The sequence below is a fragment of the Podarcis bocagei genome (assembly GCF_964188305.1).
Source record: "Podarcis bocagei genome assembly, chromosome: 13".
Taxonomy (NCBI): domain Eukaryota; kingdom Metazoa; phylum Chordata; class Lepidosauria; order Squamata; family Lacertidae; genus Podarcis; species Podarcis bocagei.
Window position 1 is genome coordinate 38426609 of NC_138138.1, and position 12699 is coordinate 38439307.

The 12699-nt window shown below is 46.2% G+C and overlaps 1 protein-coding gene and 1 long non-coding RNA gene across 3 annotated transcripts in view; one reads left to right on the plus strand and one right to left on the minus strand.

The window, feature by feature from the left end:
- The window catches only part of LOC308571539 (BAR/IMD domain-containing adapter protein 2-like), a 195110-nt gene that overhangs the window by 158734 nt on the left and 23677 nt on the right, over window positions 1–12699 (plus strand). The window lies entirely within an intron of this gene.
- The window catches only part of LOC308571567, a 142383-nt gene that overhangs the window by 69251 nt on the left and 60433 nt on the right, over window positions 1–12699 (minus strand). The window lies entirely within an intron of this gene.

Consider the following 12699-nt stretch of genomic DNA (forward strand, 5'->3'; position numbering starts at 1 on the left):
TCATTCAGACAACACACACTTTATTTATTATAAAGGATTTATACGTCACCTTTCTGATACTGATGTATCAGGCGGCATCACTTGAGTTCTTTTGACAGGTGACTCAACCACCCACCCACCCTCCCCCCACCCTGATTGAATGTGTGTACCAAATCCATTGGGGGGGATAAACATTGCTCTGAGATGATAGGAAAGGTGTATCAATCTTGTCTGGTATCGAATGGCTCATTCACACTGGCAAGCGAACCCTTGCCGTCATCAAAGGATAGACTTGCCCTCTACACCTCTCCATCAATCCAAGTTGATCTGTGTTCCTCTCCCTGCGAGCTGAGGTTGTTCTTGGGGAGGAAGGGAAACCATAGAGAAAATGTAGCAAATTCCCTTTAGGTAAGGTTGGTGGGCCTGCCTCTGAGAGGCTTTCTGTGCCTTTAAGAGTAGAAAAAGCCACACCCGGTAAGAATTTCTCTCCCATGCAAGCCTTGAAGGTACAAGGGGATTCTGAGTCGAGATCTGGCAGCCCTGCATTTGGGGCTCTCTGTTGAACAAACAGTCATGCTAGAAACCAGAAAGAGTTGAGAGAAGCGAGGTAAAACGTTTTGCTTTTACCGTTTTAAGTAATCTGCCATCTTTGGGGAGGGCAGAGCTTTCTCCTGTGGCTTTCACAGGTGCATGAGGACAAACAAAAACTCAACAGGTGAAGCCTTCGCCATCACTGTGAAAAGCTGCACCTGTTCAACTTCCACCCACCGCGGAGTGGTTAGAAGTGCAAGAGCCCCACAGGAGAGGGGGCGAGGGGGGCACATTTAATAGTGTCGTGATGAATTTTGGTACTGAAAGCATTAAAACATCTCTAAGCCTTGCTTCCTTCCCCCCGTGCATGGATACAAACAACCCTTGGGATGGAAGAAGTCATATAAGGGCTAAAAGCCATCTTGTACATTTACACAAACTAAGGAGAATGGGAATAGGGGCATTTTGTCAGCAGCATTAAAGCTAGAAGAAGCGTTTTGGAATAAACAGACGTATATCGATATGTGTGGCACACTCAAAGGCAAAGTATTAGTTTTTATACCAATTAAATCATTTTCTTTCCCTCTTGTGAAAGCTCTCTGCCACACCTGGGCAGAGGAAGTGGAAATATTCTGGTGGTGCTTACAAGACTTAAATTTGCACACACAGAGAGACATCTTGGAAGCAGCTGAGTATTTTATTCTCTATAAGCGTCTAAGGTTAAATATGGAATGCAACTTTTGAAACACGGGGAGGAGAGTGCCTGCCACGGTGAGAAAAGTGGATCCTGTGGTCATAGAGGCAGAATTGGTGCAGCTGGTCTGGAGAGGTGGCACTGATTCTATTTTCTTAGGCTGCATCCTAGAATTTTGGGGTGAATGGGGTTGGGGGGGAAGGGGAACCTAAGGGGAGGGGGAGGGGATTAATTAACCAACAAAGGAACCTTTTTTTAAAAAAAGAAAAAAATAATTAATTACAAGAAAATTGTTATTAATGGTTATTAATTATTATTATTATTATTATTATTATTATTATTATTATTATTATTATGGTTAATAAAAATGTCCCGACCCCAGTCCTCCTTGCTATGGAGGAGGGACTGGGCCAAAAAAACAATCCATTATTTACTCTGTAATATAATGTAAATAAAACTTCAATAAACTTTATTTCAAACAAAAATATCTCTTCTTCATGACCATAGAAACAGAGTTCCCTGTGAGATAGGATCTAGATAGATTGATAGGTATCAGAGTATAGATTAGGCTACTATAAAACTCATATTATGAGCTGCAATGATTCCTTCCTCACCAGGCAGGGATGGGACTCTGGGAGAGACTGCCTGAATTCCTTGAGAGCCACTGCCACTTTGCATAGACACTTCTGAGCTAAATGGACCAGTAGTTCGATTCATTAAAACATAGCTTCATTTCCAGCTGTAAGAGGGGGATCACTCTGTGTGTGCTCAGAGGCACTATCATCTTTATTATTATCGCTTCGCACATTTTAGGGCTGAGGTGGAAGGACCCCCTGGCTGTCTGAGAAAAGGGAACAATAAAGTGATGGGTATTGTGATGGAGCGACAGGATCCAAGCTGGGATAGCTCAGTCGGTAAAGCATGAGACTCTTAATTTCAATGTTGTGGGTTCAAGCCTCATGTTGGGCAAAAGGTTCCAGCATTGCAGGGGGTTGGACTAGGTGACCCTGGTGGCCCTTCCAACTCTACAGCTCTATGATCTCCAGTGTCCCCAGGGAGTAGGGTGCAAGAAGGTTCAAGGAGCCAGTGTAGTGTAGTGGTTAGAGTAGACTAGAGACCAGAGTTCAAATCTCCACTCAGCCGTGAAGCCCACTGGCACCTGAGTGAAGATGGACCAGAGGACAAGGCTGGAAGGCAGGAGAACTCTGGATCTTTCCCCATTCCTTATGGGTGCATTTCCCTGTGACTCCATTTCCCTAGTCTCCATCAGGAACCAACAATGTCAATATAAGAGAGCTAATGGGCTACACTAACCTGAGAAAGGAAGGGAAGGCCTAGCGATAAGAGCACCCTCCTCCTCCTGGCAAATACGGAATGGGTTAATGGTCACCATGGCAATGAGCTGGGAATATGGTACCTTGGATGCACACGTGGCAACGGAGGAACTGGCAGAAACTGTGCCGCATAGAGAAGACGGGAGGGGGGAATGGAGGGGGATTGTGGAATCAGGAAGGATGCAATGAATGTGGAATGTGCAGGGAGAGATCAGGGAGAGTGAGGATTCACTTTGATGAGGGAAGAGAGCAGAAGAGAAATAATAGGAGGAGGAAATACAGGAGCAGCTGGTGCAGGCAGCTGAATAAAGCAAATGTGTTTGGAGGAGTGTGAGATTTTGGGGTACAGGATCAGTGGCGGCGGGGAGAGTTCTGGAGAAGGGGAAAGAGATGAAAAGAAAAGGCTAGGAGGAGGTGGGTAGATTGCGGGAACAACGACTGCAGCTAATAGGAGGAGGAAATCAAATGCAGAGGGGGGCGTGGAGAAAAGGGAAAGGAGGAAAAACAAGCTGGGGCTGCAGAAAAGGGGGAAAATGCGGCAAGAGGAATAGGAGGAACACGGGGTGGGGGAGAGAAGTCTGGGAGAGCAAAAGGAGTGGGGGCAGGAGGGAACGATGGGGATGGTTGCATCAAAAGCATCCAGGGTTCTGCAGGGGGGAAGATTTTTGGCAGTGAATGTGGGGGAAATGGATCAGAGGAGCAAGGAAGGAGAACCTCTGCTGGGATGGGAGGGGGGATCAATTAAACAGGAACTGAGGAAAAAAGAGCACGAGTCTAGTTAGCAATATTTTTTGCTGGAGGGAGAGACAGAATCTAGGCAGAATTAACTACAGAGAAGTGGGGAGGGTGGGAGAGCAGATACGGGGGAAGACATTAGGGCGACAGGATGTGGGGGAGGAAATTAGAGGAAGAAAGGGAAGAGGAGGAGGAGGGCGAAGAGAAGAATAAATCTCCTGTCTGAGAGATTGGAGGTGGGGAGGAAGACTGAGTGGGTGCAGGTGGAAGGGAAGTCACGGAACAAAGAAGGGATAAGGTTGGGGTTGTGGGAAGGCCACTAGTGGAAGATGTGTGACCGAAGGGAGCTACTGGTAGGGATGCAGGAGAAATCAGATTCAGTTACCACGTAAAGGCAAACTTACTTAATTTGCTATTTCTGAACAATACGTGAAACAAAACTAAGCCACCCATCAAAATCCACACTCCTCTGAATTTTGCAAAACAGCTCTCCATAGAAGTAACGTGCACATAGGCTATGGCCTAGGGTACAAATGTGCTTATAAATGCATGTATTAGTGAAAGCAACCTACAAAAATGCATAATGTTAGGGGAAATTGCTTTGAAAACAATGGGTATACCAGGCAAAATTGCATACAGAAAGATGCACATTAGGACAATTCACACTGAGAAGTTGATGAATTTTTATGAGGACTCTGAAAGGGGGGGGGGACACAGAAATTTAGAGAACAGAACTTAAGACTGGAAAACATGTCATGGTGCAAAGGCAGTTAATACCTTTTTTGTTTTACAAAATTTGTATACTGGTTAATCACAGTTGTCTCTAAGCAGTGTACAGGAGACCCGATGCAGTAAGACTAAAAATGAGTTACAACCATAAAATCAGAATTCAATTTAAAAGTTTGTCTTCAATATGTGCCAGAAGTTCAACAGGGAGGTGGACATAAGAAGAACCCTAATGGATCAGGCCAATGGCCCATCTAAGTCCAGCACCCTGCACTCACAGTGACCAGCCAGATGCCTGTGGAAAGCCCACAAGCAGGATATAAATGCAACAGGGCACTATTCCCCCTTGCAATTCCCAGAAGCTGGTGTTCCGAGGCATGCCACATCCAACAATGAATTTCAAAAGAAGGCAGTTGTTTGTAGTCATGTGCTGAGGAGTTGTTGTTGTGTGTTTTACCACTTAGCTACTATCAGCCAAGAAGCTGGAGAAGCAAGACCATGGTAAACATGTTCTAATGTTACAGCCGACCCCCTTCCTGTTTGGTGCTATGCAAATTTACAGGAGCTGAGCATGTGCTTTCGAACTGCTAACCTAGCAGTTCAAAAGCACATCAAAGTGCAAGTAGATAAATAGGTACCGCTCCGGCGGGAAGGTAAACGGCCTTTCCGTGCGCTGCTCTGGTTCACCAGAAGCGGCTTAGTCATGCTGGCCACATGACTAAGCCGCTGTACGCCGGCTCCCTCGGCCAATAAAGCGAGATGGGCGCCGCAACCCCAGAGTCGGTCACGACTGGACCTAATGGTCAGGGGTCCCTTTACCTTTACCTTTATGACCTACGATGTAAATAGATGACTGTAATTGCTCAGTGAGAAATGGAAGCATACAGTGGATGCAGAGTTGAGGAAATAGGATGGAGAATGCTCCCGGTATGGAAGCTTGGGAAAGGTTCCACAGCGAAATTAAAGGGATGCAAAGAAGAATCGAGAAAAGTGGAGGTTCACCGGATGTGTAAGTCTGCCTGCGGAACAGGAAGAGCTGTTGAAGAAATGCAAGAAAAGAAAGAGATCAGAATCATGGAGGCACTATTGGGTCAAAAGGATTAAAATGGTTCATAGCTCACATTTTGCAGAAGGACCCTCACAACAGTTTTATCTCCACTACAAACTTACATTGGCTTTTAATTTCCAAGAAACCCAGGAATTGAAGTTTGGTGATGATGCTGAGATCAACACATGGAATTACAATTCCAAGAATTTCTTACGCTTTTCCTAGAGGAAGAGGAAATAACATAAATCAAGATAAGAGTGGAGTCCTATGCACACTTATCTAAGAGAAAACCTCACAGAACAAAGTGGGATCTCCTTCTGAGTAAACATCACACTGCATGGTCACCCCCAAACTGTCGCTATCTTGATGGAGGGATTCAGCTGCATACCAAAAAGTTAGGTTTGCCCAAATAAAGTGGATTTTGGAATAACAAATCCACTTTTTAAAAAAATCAAATATTTTGCAGTTAGGAAAGTGACAGAGAAATGCGCTAAAAAGCATGGGTTAATGATTGATGGACTGGAAGGAATGCAACCTCTGTGCAAATAAATCAGAATGAATGTCTGTTGTTGACTATCCTCCCCACAAATAAATCAGAACAAATGCTCATTGAAGACAGGACATACTGGGTATGCTTTGTGCAAGCAAATTAGGATGGATGCTCAATAAATAGGCCATCTGGAGGAGCTTCATATCTATAGCGTATGTATACTTTTGATGCTTCCAGGCAACCTGTTTATTGGACATTCATCCTCATTTGTTTGCATGAAGTTGGAGGGGGCAGCAATATGACTCTGGCGGTTGGTTGAGCATTAGTTGGGCTTCCCCTATTCAGTAGCTTTATCTTGTTCAGAGGCTAGCATCCCAATAATCTCACTAGGGTGGAACCCCGGAGAGCCCATCAAAGCTGGCAACTCATCATTTGTATTTGAGGAGCTCAGTCCATAAGAATAGAATAGGATCAAGTCTGTGCCTATGTACATAGATTTCCTTTTTGTTGTCATAAGTTATTATTTCTTACAAGGGCCGCTATCCCAGCAGACAATGCCAAACTTTCACAAGACTGACGGGCGACGGATGGTGCATTCAGGGGTTTGACTGAATGAATTGACTTGTCCTCTATTGACATGTTTTGTGATCCACATTGCCATCAACCCCTGTTGCTTTGACGCAGCATTGTCAGAGAGGGAAATGTGCCGTTCCCAGACTGATGAGCTATGACATTCAAAACAGGTTGTGGGGCTGAACCCTCGCTCAAATAAAGCCGAGGAGGAGAGAAGACAGGGAGTTCTTCACAACAATCTCAGAATCACCCCCCCTTCCACTCCTCCTGCAAGCCTAGACTTCTGGGTGGGAGAGAGGTGGAGTTGTGAGCACTGGCATCTGCTGAACAGAGAGATACAGCATTCTGCATTGGCATGGCAACCGGGGCAGGGAGGGGGAGAAGGGAGGCAGCAGCTTCCCGGCTGTGTCTGGAGCTCACAATCAGCAGCAGCATATGCCAAAAGAACAGGGGCAATCCACACTGTGCAGCAGTGTGCGCTGTGTGCAACCCTGGATAGTTCTAAGTTATGCCGAGGGGACACCGGTGCTATGCAATGCGGCAGCAAGGCTGTGCACAACTTCAGTGCATGGTGACGCAAACACAACAGGCAGATAGTCACGCACAACAACAATGCAGTTTGCGTGTGCACACTGCACAGGGATATGCAACAGGTACCATGAACAGTGAGCATAAGGCATGCATAGCCCCCAAGGCCCATGGATTTATGTAGAACAACACAGCCTGATAGATGATGGTGATACATAGCTGACAATAAAACACACAAAAATGCCACACACCACTATTCCTAAGTAATTAACAATTCACAGTGCTACTGCAACGAACAGCACAAAACATATAGTACACACCTGCTTTGCGATACACTAACGCAGTGTTGTGTAATAGCTCACACACTGCAGCACAACAGAGAAGGGAGATGCAGTAACCCATGGCAATGACATTTATCACAGGTATACAACCATATACTCTGTACAAATGTAATACATATTGCACGGCACAATGTAAGGATGCATTATGTGCAACAGTACACATCAAAACACCACAGAACAACACACATAACCAACTATAATCAGGACACTGTGATGATGACTTGTATTGGTCACTCAGATTAATCACCCAGTTCCTGGCTTTTGTCTCTTTGTCACAATCTAGCATGACCAAAGCAGGGAAGGCAGGGTGGTCATGTGCTGAGAGAAGCTCCAGCCACAGATTCTGCTGCTAGGTGGATTCCACCTGACTCCCTCCACCATCATGGTGGACGTGCTAACAATGCACATTGATATGGAAGGGTAACCGATGCCCCAGATGGCATTGGACTGCATCTTCCATCAGCCCCAGCCAGCGATGCAAGTCCCAAACAATGCAAGGTATGGCAGATAAGTATACAATCTACCCTTGATTCCTTCACAAGTTCATCCCTCCCCTCTTTAGAGCCCTCTGTCTTCCTTTTGCTTGTGAAAATCTCAGTCTAGCACGGTGGGTGGGTGGACCACTGTCACCTGTGGGACCCCTGGGCTCACACAGAGGAGGGGAGCTGGTGAAGCCAAGCCTGGAAAGGACAAGCTCACATTCAAGGGCTGGTGCACTCTGCTGAATCACTGCATATTCCAGCCTCTGTAAAATGTTTTGAGTGTAGTTTACATGGTAGCACAGAAAGATGGACACAGGTGAATGCGCTTATGCATATGTAACAGCTCATCCGCTCCTGTCCACTTGATCTCGTCCCCTGTCCTGAAGCCTTCAGATGACAAATCCAGGGAGACTGTATGCACACGGGGAGGAATGAAATGAGGACTGCAATGACAGGTTCCATTGCAAAACCTGCATATCCAATAGACTGCCAAACCTTGCTCTGGATATTACGTGACTACATAGAAGGGGAGTGAATCGCATGCTCCTCCTTGACCTCTATATGTCTGAAAGAGCCCTCTCATGTTCAACTGTATGCAAAGATGGATCTCTTCATGCCATCAGGATCCCTGAATTGTCAGGGCTCCTGTTCACAGATTGAGCACCCTCCAGATGCCCTGCTCTATCAGGTATTATCAGACAACATGTGGAAGTCAGGAACCCATGATCCACATAACATCCATACAGGGCATCACAGTAGACCTCACAAGTGTGTACAAACCATAGGCATACGGGGTTTCTGTACATGACCAGGAACTATTCTGCAGTGCAGCAATACTGCTTGCTTCTTTATTTCTGGGTGCAATTCAAAATATGATTATTATTTGTTAACCCACAGACTCCATTGGGAGTCTTCCCATCCACCAAGACCCACCAAATATTTGGAGAAGGCCCTCCACCAAGAAACCTGCCCACTTTGCAAGATCTCATAGCGGGACCTTCCTAAAAGTGGCTCCTCCATAATTATGCAACACTTTCTTCAACAAGCCCCACCTACTTTAGATGCCTTTAGAAAAGGCTTGGGGAGCCCTTTTAACTCCAAGGGCCTCATTCCCTTCTGGGCAACCTTTGGTGCTGGGGGGGGGGGGGCGGTCACATGCCAGGTAAGGAAGAGGCATTATCAGAGTTCAATGACAGGCAAAAACACCACACTGGGTGACCTTGGCAAGTCACTGCCTCTCAGTCTAACCTACCCCGCAGGGTTGTTGTTCAATGAGGAGGGGAAAACTGAATGTGCCACCTTGAGCTCATGTTGTGATGCAGGTAGACTAGACATTTGTGGAATCAGTAAATAAGCAAGATAGACACATACCTTGCATAATGAAAAATCCAGAAACATAAATCACAGCAGGAACTGCTGATTGCTTGTGACTCTACATTGCAGAGTAAATAGCTACTGTGTAGAGCAAGGGTGCTTAACCTGTGATCCTCACCCCAGATCCTCTCATCAGCTCAAGCCATCATAGCCAAGAATCACTGGATTATTGGAACTGCAGTTCAGCAACATCTGGTGAACCACAGGTTGGTTGGTTAGCCACCCACTTCTGGGTGGCTAAATAAATGGAGTTCTGAGGCAGGGAATACACAGGGAGGTTGTGAAGGCATTAGGGCAATATGTACGGGGGACAGTGGAGGCTGGTTCATGAGGGCAATGGAGACATTGCCTCACCAACCTTAGTCTGTTCTCAGGCAACCCCCTGTTCAGAGGCTGGCAGGTTCCTCCCCCTTTTCTCTCAGAATTGCCCCTGTAGATCTCAGCAGGGAAGAGGGTGGGTGCAAAACTAGAGTTAGTTGGCTCTGCTAGTCATTGGATTTAGCTCTACCTACTGTTTGGGCTCTCAGTCCCAAAAGGTACCTGCTACCACTGTATGGGAAGGACTCAGTTTCTCTCAAAGGACCAGTTAAGATGCCTGCACATTTAATCACTCACACAACAAGTGGACGCTTTGGGTTTGGAATGCCTGATCTTAGAGACACAGGTCCAAATCCTCACTCAGTCATGGAACTCCCTCCATGGCCTTGGTCAAGCAATTCCCTCTTACTCTAACCTTCCTTTCAGGACTGTGATGAAGGAAATAACACCTACAGGTTCTGGCCTTTGAACCAGATTATATAGATGCTGGATAATATAGTGCTGTCACAAACGTTATAGGATCAGGCCATTTGGTCCAGCATCCTGTTCTCACAGAGGCCAGTGAGATGTCTATGGGAAGCCCCCAAGCAGACCTGAACGCAACCCCAGATGTGATATTGAGGCCAGTCCAAGAGGAGCACCAGCAGGAGTTCAACGAAACACCCAAATACATCCATACTACAGCATAATGCTATATGATAGTGATGCAGTACTAAAAAATGATGGAAAGTCACAGGAAATGGACATAATCTAAAGTGCAACCAACATGCAGTGGCACACAACCAGTGCATCATGCATTAGCCAGATGAAAGTGATACACAACATACAACAATGATGTACCCATTCTGGATGTTGCATCCCAGCCAGTACAATGACCAGTTGTAATGTAATGGCAGCCAATGGAGACTTGTCTAAGAAAACTCAGAAAGACATATCCTCCCCCCACAATATTTATTTGTATACTTCCCCCAACACACAATGCAATGTTACAAATGCAACACTTTAGGGTATATAACCATGGGAGAACATACATAAGAACATGTAAGCAAGAAGATCATGTCTTGTCACATTATAGCTCCAAATATACTGTGTAGGGAGGGGTTGCAGCACAGAAAAGAAGGATGCATATGCACAACAACAACAACGCTCACAACAACACTTGTGTGACACCACCCCAAGTCCCACTGTTTGCTCATCACACACACACAAACATTGCAGCTCACAACAATGCTCAAGTGATCCATCCACACAACACACAGTAAGCAATCCATTCTGGTATGCGTGGTGGCCCAATGCAGAAACACACACACACACAATGCCTAACAACGCTCTGGCATCACACAGCCCCCCCATCCTCCCCTCCCCTACATACACACATCCCAACCCCATATGCCTCTCCGTTCCTTTAACCAGCCTCTTTCGCTTGCTGCTTCTTTTTTTCCTTCGTCCAATGGTTTCTCCCAATGACATAATAACAGCATGCTAGCATCTCTCTCCTATACAGCAAAATACCCCTCGATATAAAACGCCATTTCGCAGAATCTTCTCTGGCTGGTGCCACCAACAACCCACTGCTAGGTGGGGGGACAAAAAGAGAAGCCGTCTCTCACCACCCCCAGCGTGTGACACCTTTGGAAAACAGACCCCCCTTTTTTTGCAAGGTAAGCCTGCTAGCGCTCGCTCGCGCTCTCTCTCTCTCTCTCTCTCTCTCTCTCTCTCAATATTCCCCCCTTGTTCTGCAAAAGATATATGTGCAAGACATTCAGGAGCTGGGGGTGGTGGTGGTGGAATATGCCTGTGATTTACAAGAGAAGGATTTTACAACTGTGTCATGATTCTCTCTCATGCACCAAGGAATAAATCCACAACTCCCCAGTTGCTAGAATGAATTTCTGGTCCTCCCAGGCACTGCCTTTTCCCTCTTCGCTTCAGGTGATGTCCACCTCCGGACTGCCTTTGCTAAAGCATATATGCAACAGATCTACTGGAATAAATTTCCCTTGGCACCATACTTTTGTGTCCCTCTCCTGTGGATTTCTTTCTTTTGGTGAATTTCCCTCCACGTTTACTGCTTGCATACACAGGCTTGCATGTGCAAGAGGGGGAAATAAGACACTGAAGGTGGGTTTGAATTGTATACCAGCCAGGTTTTTTGCATTGCATTTCCCCCCTCTTTTATTTTCTGACACTTCCCCCCTTCCCCCTGTTTTGGGAGACAAGGAAAAAAACATACACATGTTGGGAATGGCAGCATGGCTTGAGAATACCGGGGAGGGGGGGCGGACGAGGGGAGGCTGGTTGAAATTTCCAGCGATGCTGGTTTTTTTTGGCCTTACTGAAAAGAACTGCCTATTGGGAGCAGCTGTTGAATGAATGGGGAATTCAGCAGGGAGGGCTTGGAGGAAATCAAGCAAAGGAAGAGATGCCCATGTCAGTGTTAGGTTGAACTGTGCACGGCGCTGCCACTCAGGTGCCAGCTCTTCCCGGCATTTTGCATTGAGGCTTCGAACCAGCCATGCCTTTAATAAGAAGATGGGGTGGAAAGGTATCATCACCGCAGACCACCTTTCCAAGAGTTTGGCTGCAAAGGTTAAGGCCTTATTCTGCAAAAGGGGGGCTACGCACACCCCAACAAAATGCCAATGTTTGTCTGGCTTTCCAGGGTTCAGATCCATCTCCCATCTGGCCATTTGCCACTGACAAGAGAGATTTTCTTGTTAGAAGAATCACCAGAATATTTGGGGGGGGGGGAATGGACAACCTCTGAAAATGCAAAGCATCAAAGTCCCTGTAAAAGAACGAGAGGGGTTTTGATAATGGGACGTGGGGAGAACTTCCTGGCTTTCCTTCCTGGGACTCCTGGGTTCTGCATAAAGGAAGTCAGGTCCTGTGCCTTACAACAGGGAGTGTTCCAATGCTGAAAGGCAGAACTCCTGGGTTCTCTTGGAAAGAAAGGGTTATACAGATTTACATTAGGTTAAGATGGCGGGGGTGGGGGGTGGGGAGTCTCCAGGGTCCTATGTGAGAGGGGAGCTGCAACTAGCAGGTAAAGAAACCTACCTACCAGTACTTCTAGAGTCTATCTGGGTGCTTGATTGTCCAGTCTAGAGGGCCTCGGATTCAGAACCAGCTGTATAATATGGGTCTCAGTCCTCAGCATTTCTGAGCTTGCATAGTCTTCAAAGTGGCAGTTGGAAGTGGCTTTTGACTAGAGCTTTTGAACCTGCTGATACAGTTGACTCTGGGCAGGAAGAAACAGAGAAGACCTTTTGACTGAGAAAGGCGTTTAGAGCATCACCTTGAATAAGGAGAACTGCGTTGCATTTGCTTATCAGAGGTCTTGGGGGTGGTTGTTTTGAAACCCTAGTTCCGTTGTAGTTACAGTATTTGTTTTACTCTGATAGTGTGCTTTACTATGATTCCGCTGTATTATATGGGGCTATGGGGCCACTGTAAGCAGCCCAAGTAAAGCAGATTATATATTACCATACTTCTGCTATTATTATTATTATTATTAATGATGGCTAGGCACATGGTACAAGAGAA